Source organism: Hyla sarda, unplaced genomic scaffold, assembly GCF_029499605.1.
Source record: "Hyla sarda isolate aHylSar1 unplaced genomic scaffold, aHylSar1.hap1 scaffold_565, whole genome shotgun sequence".
Classification (NCBI taxonomy): Eukaryota; Metazoa; Chordata; class Amphibia; order Anura; family Hylidae; genus Hyla; species Hyla sarda.
The window spans coordinates 166,168-186,780 of record NW_026610577.1 but is presented as its reverse complement, the minus strand read 5'-3'; the positions used below and the strand labels follow the sequence as shown (position 1 = coordinate 186,780).

Below are 20,613 nucleotides of genomic sequence, written 5' to 3'. Positions count from 1 at the left end.
ACCTGCTTGCTGGCTAGCCAGCTAGCCAGCCCTGTGGGCCTTGCTGCTGCAGCCAAAAAAACAAAAGGTGGTGCTGCTGCTGCTGCTTCTGCTGCTTCTGCTTGTGTCTGGCCGCTGTTGGAGCGTCCAGGCACAGGACTTCTGCTGCTGCTGACTAAATGGCCTCCTTAATTGGATCATTTGAGTAGCCAGCACACCTGTGCAGGTAGGGCATGACATGATAGGCAGCTGCCTTGATAGCGGGTGGGTGCTGAATGTTCCTAATTGACAAAATAAGATTAATGCTTATGAAGAAATATAAAATCTCATCCCTTCCCCAATATCGCGCCACACCCCTACCCCTTAATTCCCTGGTTGAACTTGATGGACATATGTCTTTTTTCGACCGTACTAACTATGTAACTATGTAACATAACATGGGGGGGGGGGGGGGTCTCCTGGCTGTTCACACAGGTGTGTCATTGCTGTACATTGACCATGCATTGCTTCTGTGGTGTTGCAAAGGCAAAGACAAATGCTTCCAGCCATCCATTGCACTAATGGATTGGTCATCAGCTGGCTGTCTATGTCCCGCATCAATATAGACCAAAGTACAGAGGGTTAGGCTATGCTATTGTGCACCTACCTGATGCATCAGAAGGTGCGAGGCCCTTGCTAAATTCTGTGCACAGACTTTGAGATCTATGCTTTAGACTGTATCTAAACCTGCTCCAACATGGACTGACATTCTGGCCTACTTTCAGCCGATGCGACTTGTCTGTCGCTGAACAGTCGCTTTTTATGTATTCAGCACCTATGTATAATGTTGTAAAAATGCTCTAGAAGCTAAAGTCGCAGAAATGTCACACATATTTGGCCTGCAACTTTCTGTGCGACAAATTCAGACAGGAAAAATCAGTATAAATCCTTAGAAAATTATCCCCCAGTGTCTCCATCTGCTGGCGGTATTGAATAAGCATTGCTGCACTGATGGGGTATGCATTAGACGAAAAAAAAGAAGAAAAAGAAGAATAATACGCCCAGAAAAGAGGCGAAAAGGAGAAAAACGTAAAAAAACGTGAAAAAAAAGTAAGAGGAAGAGAAGGGAAAAAAAGGTGGAAATGGGTTTAAAAGTGATTTCGGCGGAGATATATATATATATATATATATATATATATATATATATATATATATATACGCGCACACACACACATATATATAAACGTATTCTCCGTTGAGATATTGCAGCCGCTGCTGTGTCCAGGCCCAGGAGCCTTAGCACTGTGCTGTGATGTCACTCAATACCACTGACATCACTAGGTGTAAACAACATCTCTCCTTTGCTGTGTATGTGACTATGGAGCTGTTTGGTGATGTCGTCTATTATGGCCTTCATAGAAGCAACAGGAGATTGTTGCATCCATCTAGAACCCTCAGAACTACAGTGCTATGATGTCACTCACTTCCACAGGCCTTGCAGAGTGTAAACAACAACAACCCAGCTTTGTTGTGTATGTAACCATAGGGATTTGTGATGTCACCTAGAACCTTCACAGCAGCGACAGCTTTATGAGGAGCATCAGCACTGCTCTGCCTGAGCAGAACCATCACCGCCATAGGTTGTCAAATAACCCGGATTTAACCCACACAGGTAAGTCCAATGGGGTGCAGGCATGTCCTCTATGCTTACAGCTTCCCGTGGGTGTTGGTTTGATACCGTTTGGGGACAGCCAAGGAGGCATCTGCAGGCAACAAAGGTAGGTGTGTGCTTGTGTGTGTGTTTCCTATGCAGATCCTAAGCCCAGTGTCACATGCAAGTAGGAGGAGTAAGAAGGGTTCCTGGCAAATCCGGGTTATGGATTGCATTTAAAAAGGCCCCGTGGGAGTGCAATGGGCCCCTGTCTTGCTGCTTAGCAATAATGGTATGGGTTTAGGTTCTGCTGTGTGTACTGGTGGTTGACTGCCCCCCAGCCCAGAGTGTGCATGGAAAATTGTCTGGCAGCCTCCCTGACAGCAAGCAGTGATAGTGCCCATGAAGGGGACCTTGTTGGGCCCGCCCCTTTCACGGTTATCGCTTCTCGGCCTTTTGGCTAAGATCAAGTGTAGTATCTGTTCTTATCAGTTTAATATCTGATACGTCCCCTATCTGGGGACCATATATTAAATGGATTTTTGAGAACGGGGGCCGATTTCGAAGCTTGCTTCCGTCGCCCTATGCATTGACCCGATATGGCAGTATCTTCGGGTACAGTGCACCACCCCCTTACAGGGTTAAAAAGAAAGATTCCTACTTTCATTGCTACCTGCTTGCTGGCTAGCCAGCTAGCCAGCCCTGTGGGCCTTGCTGCTGCAGCCAAAAAACAAAAGGTGGTGCTGCTGCTGCTGCTTCTGCTGCTTCTGCTTGTGTCTGGCCGCTGTTGGAGCGTCCAGGCACAGGACTTCTGCTGCTGCTGACTAAATGGCCTCCTTAATTGGATCATTTGAGTAGCCAGCACACCTGTGCAGGTAGGGCATGACATGATAGGCAGCTGCCTTGATAGCGGGTGGGTGCTGAATGTTCCTAATTGACAAAATAAGATTAATGCTTATGAAGAAATATAAAATCTCATCCCTTCCCCAATATCGCGCCACACCCCTACCCCTTAATTCCCTGGTTGAACTTGATGGACATATGTCTTTTTTCGACCGTACTAACTATGTAACTATGTAACATAACATGGGGGGGGGGGGGGGGGGGGGTCTCCTGGCTGTTCACATAGGTGTGTCATTGCTGTACATTGACCATGCATTGCTTCTGTGGTATTGCAAAGGCAAAGACAAATGCTTCCAGCCATCCATTGCACTAATGGATTGGTCATCAGCTGGCTGTCTATGTCCCGCATCAATATAGACCAAAGTACAGAGGGTTAGGCTATGCTATTGTGCACCTACCTGATGCATCAGAAGGTGCGAGGCCCTTGCTAAATTCTGTGCACAGACTTTGAGATCTATACTTTAGACTGTATCTAAACCTGCTCCAACATGGACTGACATTCTGGCCTACTTTCAGCCGATGCGACTTGTCTGTCGCTGAACAGTCGCTTTTTATGTATTCAGCACCTATGTATAATGTTGTAAAAATGCTCTAGAAGCTAAAGTCGCAGAAATGTCACACATATTTGGCCTGCAACTTTCTGTGCGACAAATTCAGACAGGAAAAATCAGTATAAATCCTTAGAAAATTATCCCCCAGTGTCTCCATCTGCTGGCGGTATTGAATAAGCATTGCTGCACTGATGGGGTATGCATTAGACGAAAAAAAAGAAGAAAAAGAAGAATAATACGCCCAGAAAAGAGGCGAAAAGGAGAAAAACGTAAAAAAAACGTGAAAAAAAAGTAAGAGGAAGAGAAGGGAAAAAAAGGTGGAAATGGGTTTAAAAGTGATTTCGGCGGAGAAATATATATATATATATATATATATATATATATATATATATATATATATACGCGCACACACACACATATATATAAACGTATTCTCCGTTGAGATATTGCAGCCGCTGCTGTGTCCAGGCCCAGGAGCCTTAGCACTGTGCTGTGATGTCACTCAATACCACTGACATCACTAGGTGTAAACAACATCTCTCCTTTGCTGTGTATGTGACTATGGAGCTGTTTGGTGATGTCGTCTATTATGGCCTTCATAGAAGCAACAGGAGATTGTTGCATCCATCTAGAACCCTCAGAACTACAGTGCTATGATGTCACTCACTTCCACAGGCCTTGCAGAGTGTAAACAACAACAACCCAGCTTTGTCGTGTATGTAACCATAGGGATTTGTGATGTCACCTAGAACCTTCACAGCAGCGACAGCTTTATGAGGAGCATCAGCACTGCTCTGCCTGAGCAGAACCATCACCGCCATAGGTTGTCAAATAACCCGGATTTAACCCACACAGGTAAGTCCAATGGGGTGCAGGCATGTCCTCTATGCTTACAGCTTCCCGTGGGTGTTGGTTTGATACCGTTTGGGGACAGCCAAGGAGGCATCTGCAGGCAACAAAGGTAGGTGTGTGCTTGTGTGTGTGTTTCCTATGCAGATCCTAAGCCCAGTGTCACATGCAAGTAGGAGGAGTAAGAAGGGTTCCTGGCAAATCCGGGTTATGGATTGCATTTAAAAAGGCCCCGTGGGAGTGCAATGGGCCCCTGTCTTGCTGCTTAGCAATAATGGTATGGGTTTAGGTTCTGCTGTGTGTACTGGTGGTTGACTGCCCCCCAGCCCAGAGTGTGCATGGAAAATTGTCTGGCAGCCTCCCTGACAGCAAGCAGTGATAGTGCCCATGAAGGGGACCTTGTTGGGCCCGCCCCTTTCACGGTTGTCGCTTCTCGGCCTTTTGGCTAAGATCAAGTGTAGTATCTGTTCTTATCAGTTTAATATCTGATACGTCCCCTATCTGGGGACCATATATTAAATGGATTTTTGAGAACGGGGGCCGATTTCGAAGCTTGCTTCCGTCGCCCTATGCATTGACCCGATATGGCAGTATCTTCGGGTACAGTGCACCACCCCCTTACAGGGTTAAAAAGAAAGATTCCTACTTTCATTGCTGCTTGCTGGCTAGCCAGCTAGCCAGCCCTGTGGGCCTTGCTGCTGCAGCCAAAAAACAAAAGGTGGTGCTGCTGCTGCTGCTTCTGCTGCTTCTGCTTGTGTCTGGCCGCTGTTGGAGCGTCCAGGCACAGGACTTCTGCTGCTGCTGACTAAATGGCCTCCTTAATTGGATCATTTGAGTAGCCAGCACACCTGTGCAGGTAGGGCATGACATGATAGGCAGCTGCCTTGATAGCGGGTGGGTGCTGAATGTTCCTAATTGACAAAATAAGATTAATGCTTATGAAGAAATATAAAATCTCATCCCTTCCCCAATATCGCGCCACACCCCTACCCCTTAATTCCCTGGTTGAACTTGATGGACATATGTCTTTTTTCGACCGTACTAACTATGTAACTATGTAACATAACATGGGGGGGGGGGTCTCCTGGCTGTTCACACAGGTGTGTCATTGCTGTACATTGACCATGCATTGCTTCTGTGGTATTGCAAAGGCAAAGACAAATGCTTCCAGCCATCCATTGCACTAATGGATTGGTCATCAGCTGGCTGTCTATGTCCCGCATCAATATAGACCAAAGTACAGAGGGTTAGGCTATGCTATTGTGCACCTACCTGATGCATCAGAAGGTGCGAGGCCCTTGCTAAATTCTGTGCACAGACTTTGAGATCTATACTTTAGACTGTATCTAAACCTGCTCCAACATGGACTGACATTCTGGCCTACTTTCAGCCGATGCGACTTGTCTGTCGCTGAACAGTCGCTTTTTATGTATTCAGCACCTATGTATAATGTTGTAAAAATGCTCTAGAAGCTAAAGTCGCAGAAATGTCACACATATTTGGCCTGCAACTTTCTGTGCGACAAATTCAGACAGGAAAAATCAGTATAAATCCTTAGAAAATTATCCCCCAGTGTCTCCATCTGCTGGCGGTATTGAATAAGCATTGCTGCACTGATGGGGTATGCATTAGACGAAAAAAAAGAAGAAAAAGAAGAATAATACGCCCAGAAAAGAGGCGAAAAGGAGAAAAACGTAAAAAAACGTGAAAAAAAAGTAAGAGGAAGAGAAGGGAAAAAAAGGTGGAAATGGGTTTAAAAGTGATTTTGGCGGAGAAATATATATATATATATATATATATATATATATATACGCGCACACACACACATATATATAAACGTATTCTCCGTTGAGATATTGCAGCCGCTGCTGTGTCCAGGCCCAGGAGCCTTAGCACTGTGCTGTGATGTCACTCAATACCACTGACATCACTAGGTGTAAACAACATCTCTCCTTTGCTGTGTATGTGACTATGGAGCTGTTTGGTGATGTCGTCTATTATGGCCTTCATAGAAGCAACAGGAGATTGTTGCATCCATCTAGAACCCTCAGAACTACAGTGCTATGATGTCACTCACTTCCACAGGCCTTGCAGAGTGTAAACAACAACAACCCAGCTTTGTTGTGTATGTAACCATAGGGATTTGTGATGTCACCTAGAACCTTCACAGCAGTGACAGCTTTATGAGGAGCATCAGCACTGCTCTGCCTGAGCAGAACCATCACCGCCATAGGTTGTCAAATAACCCGGATTTAACCCACACAGGTAAGTCCAATGGGGTGCAGGCATGTCCTCTATGCTTACAGCTTCCCGTGGGTGTTGGTTTGATACCGTTTGGGGACAGCCAAGGAGGCATCTGCAGGCAACAAAGGTAGGTGTGTGCTTGTGTGTGTGTTTCCTATGCAGATCCTAAGCCCAGTGTCACATGCAAGTAGGAGGAGTAAGAAGGGTTCCTGGCAAATCCGGGTTATGGATTGCATTTAAAAAGGCCCCGTGGGAGTGCAATGGGCCCCTGTCTTGCTGCTTAGCAATAATGGTATGGGTTTAGGTTCTGCTGTGTGTACTGGTGGTTGACTGCCCCCCAGCCCAGAGTGTGCATGGAAAATTGTCTGGCAGCCTCCCTGACAGCAAGCAGTGATAGTGCCCATGAAGGGGACCTTGTTGGGCCCGCCCCTTTCACGGTTATCGCTTCTCGGCCTTTTGGCTAAGATCAAGTGTAGTATCTGTTCTTATCAGTTTAATATCTGATACGTCCCCTATCTGGGGACCATATATTAAATGGATTTTTGAGAACGGGGGCCGATTTCGAAGCTTGCTTCCGTCGCCCTATGCATTGACCCGATATGGCAGTATCTTCGGGTACAGTGCACCACCCCCTTACAGGGTTAAAAAGAAAGATTCCTACTTTCATTGCTACCTGCTTGCTGGCTAGCCAGCTAGCCAGCCCTGTGGGCCTTGCTGCTGCAGCCAAAAAACAAAAGGTGGTGCTGCTGCTGCTGCTTCTGCTGCTTCTGCTTGTGTCTGGCCGCTGTTGGAGCGTCCAGGCACAGGACTTCTGCTGCTGCTGACTAAATGGCCTCCTTAATTGGATCATTTGAGTAGCCAGCACACCTGTGCAGGTAGGGCATGACATGATAGGCAGCTGCCTTGATAGCGGGTGGGTGCTGAATGTTCCTAATTGACAAAATAAGATTAATGCTTATGAAGAAATATAAAATCTCATCCCTTCCCCAATATCGCGCCACACCCCTACCCCTTAATTCCCTGGTTGAACTTGATGGACATATGTCTTTTTTCGACCGTACTAACTATGTAACTATGTAACATAACATGGGGGGGGGGGGGGTCTCCTGGCTGTTCACACAGGTGTGTCATTGCTGTACATTGACCATGCATTGCTTCTGTGGTATTGCAAAGGCAAAGACAAATGCTTCCAGCCATCCATTGCACTAATGGATTGGTCATCAGCTGGCTGTCTATGTCCCGCATCAATATAGACCAAAGTACAGAGGGTTAGGCTATGCTATTGTGCACCTACCTGATGCATCAGAAGGTGCGAGGCCCTTGCTAAATTCTGTGCACAGACTTTGAGATCTATACTTTAGACTGTATCTAAACCTGCTCCAACATGGACTGACATTCTGGCCTACTTTCAGCCGATGCGACTTGTCTGTCGCTGAACAGTCGCTTTTTATGTATTCAGCACCTATGTATAATGTTGTAAAAATGCTCTAGAAGCTAAAGTCGCAGAAATGTCACACATATTTGGCCTGCAACTTTCTGTGCGACAAATTCAGACAGGAAAAATCAGTATAAATCCTTAGAAAATTATCCCCCAGTGTCTCCATCTGCTGGCGGTATTGAATAAGCATTGCTGCACTGATGGGGTATGCATTAGACGAAAAAAAAGAAGAAAAAGAAGAATAATACGCCCAGAAAAGAGGCGAAAAGGAGAAAAACGTAAAAAAACGTGAAAAAAAAGTAAGAGGAAGAGAAGGGAAAAAAAGGTGGAAATGGGTTTAAAAGTGATTTCGGCGGAGAAATATATATATATATATATATATATATATATATATATATATACGCGCACACACACACATATATATAAACGTATTCTCCGTTGAGATATTGCAGCCGCTGCTGTGTCCAGGCCCAGGAGCCTTAGCACTGTGCTGTGATGTCACTCAATACCACTGACATCACTAGGTGTAAACAACATCTCTCCTTTGCTGTGTATGTGACTGTGGAGCTGTTTGGTGATGTCGTCTATTATGGCCTTCATAGAAGCAACAGGAGATTGTTGCATCCATCTAGAACCCTCAGAACTACAGTGCTATGATGTCACTCACTTCCACAGGCCTTGCAGAGTGTAAACAACAACAACCCAGCTTTGTTGTGTATGTAACCATAGGGATTTGTGATGTCACCTAGAACCTTCACAGCAGCGACAGCTTTATGAGGAGCATCAGCACTGCTCTGCCTGAGCAGAACCATCACCGCCATAGGTTGTCAAATAACCCGGATTTAACCCACACAGGTAAGTCCAATGGGGTGCAGGCATGTCCTCTATGCTTACAGCTTCCCGTGGGTGTTGGTTTGATACCGTTTGGGGACAGCCAAGGAGGCATCTGCAGGCAACAAAGGTAGGTGTGTGCTTGTGTGTGTGTTTCCTATGCAGATCCTAAGCCCAGTGTCACATGCAAGTAGGAGGAGTAAGAAGGGTTCCTGGCAAATCCGGGTTATGGATTGCATTTAAAAAGGCCCCGTGGGAGTGCAATGGGCCCCTGTCTTGCTGCTTAGCAATAATGGTATGGGTTTAGGTTCTGCTGTGTGTACTGGTGGTTGACTGCCCCCCAGCCCAGAGTGTGCATGGAAAATTGTCTGGCAGCCTCCCTGACAGCAAGCAGTGATAGTGCCCATGAAGGGGACCTTGTTGGGCCCGCCCCTTTCACGGTTATCGCTTCTCGGCCTTTTGGCTAAGATCAAGTGTAGTATCTGTTCTTATCAGTTTAATATCTGATACGTCCCCTATCTGGGGACCATATATTAAATGGATTTTTGAGAACGGGGGCCGATTTCGAAGCTTGCTTCCGTCGCCCTATGCATTGACCCGATATGGCAGTATCTTCGGGTACAGTGCACCACCCCCTTACAGGGTTAAAAAGAAAGATTCCTACTTTCATTGCTACCTGCTTGCTGGCTAGCCAGCTAGCCAGCCCTGTGGGCCTTGCTGCTGCAGCCAAAAAACAAAAGGTGGTGCTGCTGCTGCTGCTTCTGCTGCTTCTGCTTGTGTCTGGCCGCTGTTGGAGCGTCCAGGCACAGGACTTCTGCTGCTGCTGACTAAATGGCCTCCTTAATTGGATCATTTGAGTAGCCAGCACACCTGTGCAGGTAGGGCATGACATGATAGGCAGCTGCCTTGATAGCGGGTGGGTGCTGAATGTTCCTAATTGACAAAATAAGATTAATGCTTATGAAGAAATATAAAATCTCATCCCTTCCCCAATATCGCGCCACACCCCTACCCCTTAATTCCCTGGTTGAACTTGATGGACATATGTCTTTTTTCGACCGTACTAACTATGTAACTATGTAACATAACATGGGGGGGGGGGGGGGGTCTCCTGGCTGTTCACACAGGTGTGTCATTGCTGTACATTGACCATGCATTGCTTCTGTGGTATTGCAAAGGCAAAGACAAATGCTTCCAGCCATCCATTGCACTAATGGATTGGTCATCAGCTGGCTGTCTATGTCCCGCATCAATATAGACCAAAGTACAGAGGGTTAGGCTATGCTATTGTGCACCTACCTGATGCATCAGAAGGTGCGAGGCCCTTGCTAAATTCTGTGCACAGACTTTGAGATCTATACTTTAGACTGTATCTAAACCTGCTCCAACATGGACTGACATTCTGGCCTACTTTCAGCCGATGCGACTTGTCTGTCGCTGAACAGTCGCTTTTTATGTATTCAGCACCTATGTATAATGTTGTAAAAATGCTCTAGAAGCTAAAGTCGCAGAAATGTCACACATATTTGGCCTGCAACTTTCTGTGCGACAAATTCAGACAGGAAAAATCAGTATAAATCCTTAGAAAATTATCCCCCAGTGTCTCCATCTGCTGGCGGTATTGAATAAGCATTGCTGCACTGATGGGGTATGCATTAGACGAAAAAAAAGAAGAAAAAGAAGAATAATACGCCCAGAAAAGAGGCGAAAAGGAGAAAAACGTAAAAAAACGTGAAAAAAAAGTAAGAGGAAGAGAAGGGAAAAAAAGGTGGAAATGGGTTTAAAAGTGATTTCGGCGGAGAAATATATATATATATATATATATATATATATATATATATATATATACGCGCACACACACACATATATATAAACGTATTCTCCGTTGAGATATTGCAGCCGCTGCTGTGTCCAGGCCCAGGAGCCTTAGCACTGTGCTGTGATGTCACTCAATACCACTGACATCACTAGGTGTAAACAACATCTCTCCTTTGCTGTGTATGTGACTATGGAGCTGTTTGGTGATGTCGTCTATTATGGCCTTCATAGAAGCAACAGGAGATTGTTGCATCCATCTAGAACCCTCAGAACTACAGTGCTATGATGTCACTCACTTCCACAGGCCTTGCAGAGTGTAAACAACAACAACCCAGCTTTGTTGTGTATGTAACCATAGGGATTTGTGATGTCACCTAGAACCTTCACAGCAGCGACAGCTTTATGAGGAGCATCAGCACTGCTCTGCCTGAGCAGAACCATCACCGCCATAGGTTGTCAAATAACCCGGATTTAACCCACACAGGTAAGTCCAATGGGGTGCAGGCATGTCCTCTATGCTTACAGCTTCCCGTGGGTGTTGGTTTGATACCGTTTGGGGACAGCCAAGGAGGCATCTGCAGGCAACAAAGGTAGGTGTGTGCTTGTGTGTGTGTTTCCTATGCAGATCCTAAGCCCAGTGTCACATGCAAGTAGGAGGAGTAAGAAGGGTTCCTGGCAAATCCGGGTTATGGATTGCATTTAAAAAGGCCCCGTGGGAGTGCAATGGGCCCCTGTCTTGCTGCTTAGCAATAATGGTATGGGTTTAGGTTCTGCTGTGTGTACTGGTGGTTGACTGCCCCCCAGCCCAGAGTGTGCATGGAAAATTGTCTGGCAGCCTCCCTGACAGCAAGCAGTGATAGTGCCCATGAAGGGGACCTTGTTGGGCCCGCCCCTTTCACGGTTATCGCTTCTCGGCCTTTTGGCTAAGATCAAGTGTAGTATCTGTTCTTATCAGTTTAATATCTGATACGTCCCCTATCTGGGGACCATATATTAAATGGATTTTTGAGAACGGGGGCCGATTTCGAAGCTTGCTTCCGTCGCCCTATGCATTGACCCGATATGGCAGTATCTTCGGGTACAGTGCACCACCCCCTTACAGGGTTAAAAAGAAAGATTCCTACTTTCATTGCTACCTGCTTGCTGGCTAGCCAGCTAGCCAGCCCTGTGGGCCTTGCTGCTGCAGCCAAAAAACAAAAGGTGGTGCTGCTGCTGCTGCTTCTGCTGCTTCTGCTTGTGTCTGGCCGCTGTTGGAGCGTCCAGGCACAGGACTTCTGCTGCTGCTGACTAAATGGCCTCCTTAATTGGATCATTTGAGTAGCCAGCACACCTGTGCAGGTAGGGCATGACATGATAGGCAGCTGCCTTGATAGCGGGTGGGTGCTGAATGTTCCTAATTGACAAAATAAGATTAATGCTTATGAAGAAATATAAAATCTCATCCCTTCCCCAATATCGCGCCACACCCCTACCCCTTAATTCCCTGGTTGAACTTGATGGACATATGTCTTTTTTCGACCGTACTAACTATGTAACTATGTAACATAACATGGGGGGGGGGGGGGGGGTCTCCTGGCTGTTCACACAGGTGTGTCATTGCTGTACATTGACCATGCATTGCTTCTGTGGTATTGCAAAGGCAAAGACAAATGCTTCCAGCCATCCATTGCACTAATGGATTGGTCATCAGCTGGCTGTCTATGTCCCGCATCAATATAGACCAAAGTACAGAGGGTTAGGCTATGCTATTGTGCACCTACCTGATGCATCAGAAGGTGCGAGGCCCTTGCTAAATTCTGTGCACAGACTTTGAGATCTATACTTTAGACTGTATCTAAACCTGCTCCAACATGGACTGACATTCTGGCCTACTTTCAGCCGATGCGACTTGTCTGTCGCTGAACAGTCGCTTTTTATGTATTCAGCACCTATGTATAATGTTGTAAAAATGCTCTAGAAGCTAAAGTCGCAGAAATGTCACACATATTTGGCCTGCAACTTTCTGTGCGACAAATTCAGACAGGAAAAATCAGTATAAATCCTTAGAAAATTATCCCCCAGTGTCTCCATCTGCTGGCGGTATTGAATAAGCATTGCTGCACTGATGGGGTATGCATTAGACGAAAAAAAAGAAGAAAAAGAAGAATAATACGCCCAGAAAAGAGGCGAAAAGGAGAAAAACGTAAAAAAACGTGAAAAAAAAGTAAGAGGAAGAGAAGGGAAAAAAAGGTGGAAATGGGTTTAAAAGTGATTTCGGCGGAGAAATATATATATATATATATATATATATATATATATATATATATATATACGCGCACACACACACATATATATAAACGTATTCTCCGTTGAGATATTGCAGCCGCTGCTGTGTCCAGGCCCAGGAGCCTTAGCACTGTGCTGTGATGTCACTCAATACCACTGACATCACTAGGTGTAAACAACATCTCTCCTTTGCTGTGTATGTGACTATGGAGCTGTTTGGTGATGTCGTCTATTATGGCCTTCATAGAAGCAACAGGAGATTGTTGCATCCATCTAGAACCCTCAGAACTACAGTGCTATGATGTCACTCACTTCCACAGGCCTTGCAGAGTGTAAACAACAACAACCCAGCTTTGTTGTGTATGTAACCATAGGGATTTGTGATGTCACCTAGAACCTTCACAGCAGCGACAGCTTTATGAGGAGCATCAGCACTGCTCTGCCTGAGCAGAACCATCACCGCCATAGGTTGTCAAATAACCCGGATTTAACCCACACAGGTAAGTCCAATGGGGTGCAGGCATGTCCTCTATGCTTACAGCTTCCCGTGGGTGTTGGTTTGATACCGTTTGGGGACAGCCAAGGAGGCATCTGCAGGCAACAAAGGTAGGTGTGTGCTTGTGTGTGTGTTTCCTATGCAGATCCTAAGCCCAGTGTCACATGCAAGTAGGAGGAGTAAGAAGGGTTCCTGGCAAATCCGGGTTATGGATTGCATTTAAAAAGGCCCCGTGGGAGTGCAATGGGCCCCTGTCTTGCTGCTTAGCAATAATGGTATGGGTTTAGGTTCTGCTGTGTGTACTGGTGGTTGACTGCCCCCCAGCCCAGAGTGTGCATGGAAAATTGTCTGGCAGCCTCCCTGACAGCAAGCAGTGATAGTGCCCATGAAGGGGACCTTGTTGGGCCCGCCCCTTTCACGGTTATCGCTTCTCGGCCTTTTGGCTAAGATCAAGTGTAGTATCTGTTCTTATCAGTTTAATATCTGATACGTCCCCTATCTGGGGACCATATATTAAATGGATTTTTGAGAACGGGGGCCGATTTCGAAGCTTGCTTCCGTCGCCCTATGCATTGACCCGATATGGCAGTATCTTCGGGTACAGTGCACCACCCCCTTACAGGGTTAAAAAGAAAGATTCCTACTTTCATTGCTACCTGCTTGCTGGCTAGCCAGCTAGCCAGCCCTGTGGGCCTTGCTGCTGCAGCCAAAAAACAAAAGGTGGTGCTGCTGCTGCTGCTTCTGCTGCTTCTGCTTGTGTCTGGCCGCTGTTGGAGCGTCCAGGCACAGGACTTCTGCTGCTGCTGACTAAATGGCCTCCTTAATTGGATCATTTGAGTAGCCAGCACACCTGTGCAGGTAGGGCATGACATGATAGGCAGCTGCCTTGATAGCGGGTGGGTGCTGAATGTTCCTAATTGACAAAATAAGATTAATGCTTATGAAGAAATATAAAATCTCATCCCTTCCCCAATATCGCGCCACACCCCTACCCCTTAATTCCCTGGTTGAACTTGATGGACATATGTCTTTTTTCGACCGTACTAACTATGTAACTATGTAACATAACATGGGGGGGGGGGGGGGGGTCTCCTGGCTGTTCACACAGGTGTGTCATTGCTGTACATTGACCATGCATTGCTTCTGTGGTATTGCAAAGGCAAAGACAAATGCTTCCAGCCATCCATTGCACTAATGGATTGGTCATCAGCTGGCTGTCTATGTCCCGCATCAATATAGACCAAAGTACAGAGGGTTAGGCTATGCTATTGTGCACCTACCTGATGCATCAGAAGGTGCGAGGCCCTTGCTAAATTCTGTGCACAGACTTTGAGATCTATACTTTAGACTGTATCTAAACCTGCTCCAACATGGACTGACATTCTGGCCTACTTTCAGCCGATGCGACTTGTCTGTCGCTGAACAGTCGCTTTTTATGTATTCAGCACCTATGTATAATGTTGTAAAAATGCTCTAGAAGCTAAAGTCGCAGAAATGTCACACATATTTGGCCTGCAACTTTCTGTGCGACAAATTCAGACAGGAAAAATCAGTATAAATCCTTAGAAAATTATCCCCCAGTGTCTCCATCTGCTGGCGGTATTGAATAAGCATTGCTGCACTGATGGGGTATGCATTAGACGAAAAAAAAGAAGAAAAAGAAGAATAATACGCCCAGAAAAGAGGCGAAAAGGAGAAAAACGTAAAAAAACGTGAAAAAAAAGTAAGAGGAAGAGAAGGGAAAAAAAGGTGGAAATGGGTTTAAAAGTGATTTCGGCGGAGAAATATATATATATATATATATATATATATATATATATATATACGCGCACACACACACATATATATAAACGTATTCTCCGTTGAGATATTGCAGCCGCTGCTGTGTCCAGGCCCAGGAGCCTTAGCACTGTGCTGTGATGTCACTCAATACCACTGACATCACTAGGTGTAAACAACATCTCTCCTTTGCTGTGTATGTGACTATGGAGCTGTTTGGTGATGTCGTCTATTATGGCCTTCATAGAAGCAACAGGAGATTGTTGCATCCATCTAGAACCCTCAGAACTACAGTGCTATGATGTCACTCACTTCCACAGGCCTTGCAGAGTGTAAACAACAACAACCCAGCTTTGTTGTGTATGTAACCATAGGGATTTGTGATGTCACCTAGAACCTTCACAGCAGCGACAGCTTTATGAGGAGCATCAGCACTGCTCTGCCTGAGCAGAACCATCACCGTCATAGGTTGTCAAATAACCCGGATTTAACCCACACAGGTAAGTCCAATGGGGTGCAGGCATGTCCTCTATGCTTACAGCTTCCCGTGGGTGTTGGTTTGATACCGTTTGGGGACAGCCAAGGAGGCATCTGCAGGCAACAAAGGTAGGTGTGTGCTTGTGTGTGTGTTTCCTATGCAGATCCTAAGCCCAGTGTCACATGCAAGTAGGAGGAGTAAGAAGGGTTCCTGGCAAATCCGGGTTATGGATTGCATTTAAAAAGGCCCCGTGGGAGTGCAATGGGCCCCTGTCTTGCTGCTTAGCAATAATGGTATGGGTTTAGGTTCTGCTGTGTGTACTGGTGGTTGACTGCCCCCCAGCCCAGAGTGTGCATGGAAAATTGTCTGGCAGCCTCCCTGACAGCAAGCAGTGATAGTGCCCATGAAGGGGACCTTGTTGGGCCCGCCCCTTTCACGGTTATCGCTTCTCGGCCTTTTGGCTAAGATCAAGTGTAGTATCTGTTCTTATCAGTTTAATATCTGATACGTCCCCTATCTGGGGACCATATATTAAATGGATTTTTGAGAACGGGGGCCGATTTCGAAGCTTGCTTCCGTCGCCCTATGCATTGACCCGATATGGCAGTATCTTCGGGTACAGTGCACCACCCCCTTACAGGGTTAAAAAGAAAGATTCCTACTTTCATTGCTACCTGCTTGCTGGCTAGCCAGCTAGCCAGCCCTGTGGGCCTTGCTGCTGCAGCCAAAAAACAAAAGGTGGTGCTGCTGCTGCTGCTTCTGCTGCTTCTGCTTGTGTCTGGCCGCTGTTGGAGCGTCCAGGCACAGGACTTCTGCTGCTGCTGACTAAATGGCCTCCTTAATTGGATCATTTGAGTAGCCAGCACACCTGTGCAGGTAGGGCATGACATGATAGGCAGCTGCCTTGATAGCGGGTGGGTGCTGAATGTTCCTAATTGACAAAATAAGATTAATGCTTATGAAGAAATATAAAATCTCATCCCTTCCCCAATATCGCGCCACACCCCTACCCCTTAATTCCCTGGTTGAACTTGATGGACATATGTCTTTTTTCGACCGTACTAACTATGTAACTATGTAACATAACATGGGGGGGGGGGGGGGGTCTCCTGGCTGTTCACACAGGTGTGTCATTGCTGTACATTGACCATGCATTGCTTCTGTGGTATTGCAAAGGCAAAGACAAATGCTTCCAGCCATCCATTGCACTAATGGATTGGTCATCAGCTGGCTGTCTATGTCCCGCATCAATATAGACCAAAGTACAGAGGGTTAGGCTATGCTATTGTGCACCTACCTGATGCATCAGAAGGTGCGAGGCCCTTGCTAAATTCTGTGCACAGACTTTGAGATCTATACTTTAGACTGTATCTAAACCTGCTCCAACATGGACTGACATTCTGGCCTACTTTCAGCCGATGCGACTTGTCTGTCGCTGAACAGTCGCTTTTTATGTATTCAGCACCTATGTATAATGTTGTAAAAATGCTCTAGAAGCTAAAGTCGCAGAAATGTCACACATATTTGGCCTGCAACTTTCTGTGCGACAAATTCAGACAGGAAAAATCAGTATAAATCCTTAGAAAATTATCCCCCAGTGTCTCCATCTGCTGGCGGTATTGAATAAGCATTGCTGCACTGATGGGGTATGCATTAGACGAAAAAAAAGAAGAAAAAGAAGAATAATACGCCCAGAAAAGAGGCGAAAAGGAGAAAAACGTAAAAAAACGTGAAAAAAAAGTAAGAGGAAGAGAAGGGAAAAAAAGGTGGAAATGGGTTTAAAAGTGATTTCGGCGGAGAAATATATATATATATATATATATATATATATATATATATATACGCGCACACACACACATATATATAAACGTATTCTCCGTTGAGATATTGCAGCCGCTGCTGTGTCCAGGCCCAGGAGCCTTAGCACTGTGCTGTGATGTCACTCAATACCACTGACATCACTAGGTGTAAACAACATCTCTCCTTTGCTGTGTATGTGACTATGGAGCTGTTTGGTGATGTCGTCTATTATGGCCTTCATAGAAGCAACAGGAGATTGTTGCATCCATCTAGAACCCTCAGAACTACAGTGCTATGATGTCACTCACTTCCACAGGCCTTGCAGAGTGTAAACAACAACAACCCAGCTTTGTTGTGTATGTAACCATAGGGATTTGTGATGTCACCTAGAACCTTCACAGCAGCGACAGCTTTATGAGGAGCATCAGCACTGCTCTGCCTGAGCAGAACCATCACCGCCATAGGTTGTCAAATAACCCGGATTTAACCCACACAGGTAAGTCCAATGGGGTGCAGGCATGTCCTCTATGCTTACAGCTTCCCGTGGGTGTTGGTTTGATACCGTTTGGGGACAGCCAAGGAGGCATCTGCAGGCAACAAAGGTAGGTGTGTGCTTGTGTGTGTGTTTCCTATGCAGATCCTAAGCCCAGTGTCACATGCAAGTAGGAGGAGTAAGAAGGGTTCCTGGCAAATCCGGGTTATGGATTGCATTTAAAAAGGCCCCGTGGGAGTGCAATGGGCCCCTGTCTTGCTGCTTAGCAATAATGGTATGGGTTTAGGTTCTGCTGTGTGTACTGGTGGTTGACTGCCCCCCAGCCCAGAGTGTGCATGGAAAATTGTCTGGCAGCCTCCCTGACAGCAAGCAGTGATAGTGCCCATGAAGGGGACCTTGTTGGGCCCGCCCCTTTCACGGTTATCGCTTCTCGGCCTTTTGGCTAAGATCAAGTGTAGTATCTGTTCTTATCAGTTTAATATCTGATACGTCCCCTATCTGGGGACCATATATTAAATGGATTTTTGAGAACGGGGGCCGATTTCGAAGCTTGCTTCCGTCGCCCTATGCATTGACCCGATATGGCAGTATCTTCGGGTACAGTGCACCACCCCCTTACAGGGTTAAAAAGAAAGATTCCTACTTTCATTGCTACCTGCTTGCTGGCTAGCCAGCTAGCCAGCCCTGTGGGCCTTGCTGCTGCAGCCAAAAAACAAAAGGTGGTGCTGCTGCTGCTGCTTCTGCTGCTTCTGCTTGTGTCTGGCCGCTGTTGGAGCGTCCAGGCACAGGACTTCTGCTGCTGCTGACTAAATGGCCTCCTTAATTGGATCATTTGAGTAGCCAGCACACCTGTGCAGGTAGGGCATGACATGATAGGCAGCTGCCTTGATAGCGGGTGGGTGCTGAATGTTCCTAATTGACAAAATAAGATTAATGCTTATGAAGAAATATAAAATCTCATCCCTTCCCCAATATCGCGCCACACCCCTACCCCTTAATTCCCTGGTTGAACTTGATGGACATATGTCTTTTTTCGACCGTACTAACTATGTAACTATGTAACATAACATGGGGGGGGGGGGGGGTCTCCTGGCTGTTCACACAGGTGTGTCATTGCTGTACATTGACCATGCATTGCTTCTGTGGTATTGCAAAGGCAAAGACAAATGCTTCCAGCCATCCATTGCACTAATGGATTGGTCATCAGCTGGCTGTCTATGTCCCGCATCAATATAGACCAAAGTACAGAGGGTTAGGCTATGCTATTGTGCACCTACCTGATGCATCAGAAGGTGCGAGGCCCTTGCTAAATTCTGTGCACAGACTTTGAGATCTATACTTTAGACTGTATCTAAACCTGCTCCAACATGGACTGACATTCTGGCCTACTTTCAGCCGATGCGACTTGTCTGTCGCTGAACAGTCGCTTTTTATGTATTCAGCACCTATGTATAATGTTGTAAAAATGCTCTAGAAGCTAAAGTCGCAGAAATGTCACACATATTTGGCCTGCAACTTTCTGTGCGACAAATTCAGACAGGAAAAATCAGTATAAATCCTTAGAAAATTATCCCCCAGTGTCTCCATCTGCTGGCGGTATTGAATAAGCATTGCTGCACTGATGGGGTATGCATTAGACGAAAAAAAAGAAGAAAAAGAAGAATAATACGCCCAGAAAAGAGGCGAAAAGGAGAAAAACGTAAAAAAACGTGAAAAAAAAGTAAGAGGAAGAGAAGGGAAAAAAAGGTGGAAATGGGTTTAAAAGTGATTTCGGCGGAGAAATATATATATATATATATATATATATATATATATATATATATATACGCGCACACACACACATATATATAAACGTATTCTCCGTTGAGATATTGCAGCCGCTGCTGTGTCCAGGCCCAGGAGCCTTAGCACTGTGCTGTGATGTCACTCAATACCACTGACATCACTAGGTGTAAACAACATCTCTCCTTTGCTGTGTATGTGACTATGGAGCTGTTTGGTGATGTCGTCTATTATGGCCTTCATAGAAGCAACAGGAGATTGTTGCATCCATCTAGAACCCTCAGAACTACAGTGCTATGATGTCACTCACTTCCACAGGCCTTGCAGAGTGTAAACAACAACAACCCAGCTTTGTTGTGTATGTAACCATAGGGATTTGTGATGTCACCTAGAACCTTCACAGCAGCGACAGCTTTATGAGGAGCATCAGCACTGCTCTGCCTGAGCAGAACCATCACCGCCATAGGTTGTCAAATAACCCGGATTTAACCCACACAGGTAAGTCCAATGGGGTGCAGGCATGTCCTCTATGCTTACAGCTTCCCGTGGGTGTTGGTTTGATACCGTTTGGGGACAGCCAAGGAGGCATCTGCAGGCAACAAAGGTAGGTGTGTGCTTGTGTGTGTGTTTCCTATGCAGATCCTAAGCCCAGTGTCACATGCAAGTAGGAGGAGTAAGAAGGGTTCCTGGCAAATCCGGGTTATGGATTGCATTTAAAAAGGCCCCGTGGGAGTGCAATGGGCCCCTGTCTTGCTGCTTAGCAATAATGGTATGGGTTTAGGTTCTGCTGTGTGTACTGGTGGTTGACTGCCCCCCAGCCCAGAGTGTGCATGGAAAATTGTCTGGCAGCCTCCCTGACAGCAAGCAGTGATAGTGCCCATGAAGGGGACCTTGTTGGGCCCGCCCCTTTCACGGTTATCGCTTCTCGGCCTTTTGGCTAAGATCAAGTGTAGTATCTGTTCTTATCAGTTTAATATCTGATACGTCCCCTATCTGGGGACCATATATTAAATGGATTTTTGAGAACGGGGGCCGATTTCGAAGCTTGCTTCCGTCGCCCTATGCATTGACCCGATATGGCAGTATCTTCGGGTACAGTGCACCACCCCCTTACAGGGTTAAAAAGAAAGATTCCTACTTTCATTGCTACCTGCTTGCTGGCTAGCCAGCTAGCCAGCCCTGTGGGCCTTGCTGCTGCAGCCAAAAAACAAAAGGTGGTGCTGCTGCTGCTGCTTCTGCTGCTTCTGCTTGTGTCTGGCCGCTGTTGGAGCGTCCAG

At 46.2% G+C, this 20,613-nt stretch overlaps 9 non-coding genes across 9 annotated transcripts; all 9 read left to right on the top strand.

Annotated features, from left to right (window-relative positions):
* Window positions 1-2,049: 2,049 nt before the first annotated feature.
* LOC130340054 (U2 spliceosomal RNA) lies at window positions 2,050-2,240 on the top strand. The gene has a single exon (XR_008880261.1). It is a non-coding gene; the product is annotated as a U2 spliceosomal RNA (small nuclear RNA).
* A 2,097-nt stretch (window positions 2,241-4,337) lies between these two features.
* Window positions 4,338-4,528, top strand: LOC130340076 (U2 spliceosomal RNA). The gene has a single exon (XR_008880281.1). It is a non-coding gene; the product is annotated as a U2 spliceosomal RNA (small nuclear RNA).
* Window positions 4,529-6,596: 2,068 nt separating this feature from the next.
* LOC130340053 (U2 spliceosomal RNA) lies at window positions 6,597-6,787 on the top strand. Its single transcript, XR_008880260.1, has one exon. It is a non-coding gene; the product is annotated as a U2 spliceosomal RNA (small nuclear RNA).
* Window positions 6,788-8,868: 2,081 nt separating this feature from the next.
* LOC130340052 (U2 spliceosomal RNA) lies at window positions 8,869-9,059 on the top strand. Its single transcript, XR_008880259.1, has one exon. It is a non-coding gene; the product is annotated as a U2 spliceosomal RNA (small nuclear RNA).
* Window positions 9,060-11,146: 2,087 nt separating this feature from the next.
* Window positions 11,147-11,337, top strand: LOC130340050 (U2 spliceosomal RNA). Its single transcript, XR_008880257.1, has one exon. It is a non-coding gene; the product is annotated as a U2 spliceosomal RNA (small nuclear RNA).
* A 2,090-nt stretch (window positions 11,338-13,427) lies between these two features.
* On the top strand, window positions 13,428-13,618 carry LOC130340049 (U2 spliceosomal RNA). The gene has a single exon (XR_008880256.1). It is a non-coding gene; the product is annotated as a U2 spliceosomal RNA (small nuclear RNA).
* A 2,084-nt stretch (window positions 13,619-15,702) lies between these two features.
* On the top strand, window positions 15,703-15,893 carry LOC130340048 (U2 spliceosomal RNA). Its single transcript, XR_008880255.1, has one exon. It is a non-coding gene; the product is annotated as a U2 spliceosomal RNA (small nuclear RNA).
* Window positions 15,894-17,976: 2,083 nt separating this feature from the next.
* LOC130340046 (U2 spliceosomal RNA) lies at window positions 17,977-18,167 on the top strand. Its single transcript, XR_008880254.1, has one exon. It is a non-coding gene; the product is annotated as a U2 spliceosomal RNA (small nuclear RNA).
* A 2,086-nt stretch (window positions 18,168-20,253) lies between these two features.
* Window positions 20,254-20,444, top strand: LOC130340045 (U2 spliceosomal RNA). The gene has a single exon (XR_008880253.1). It is a non-coding gene; the product is annotated as a U2 spliceosomal RNA (small nuclear RNA).
* The last annotated feature ends 169 nt before the right edge of the window (window positions 20,445-20,613 follow it).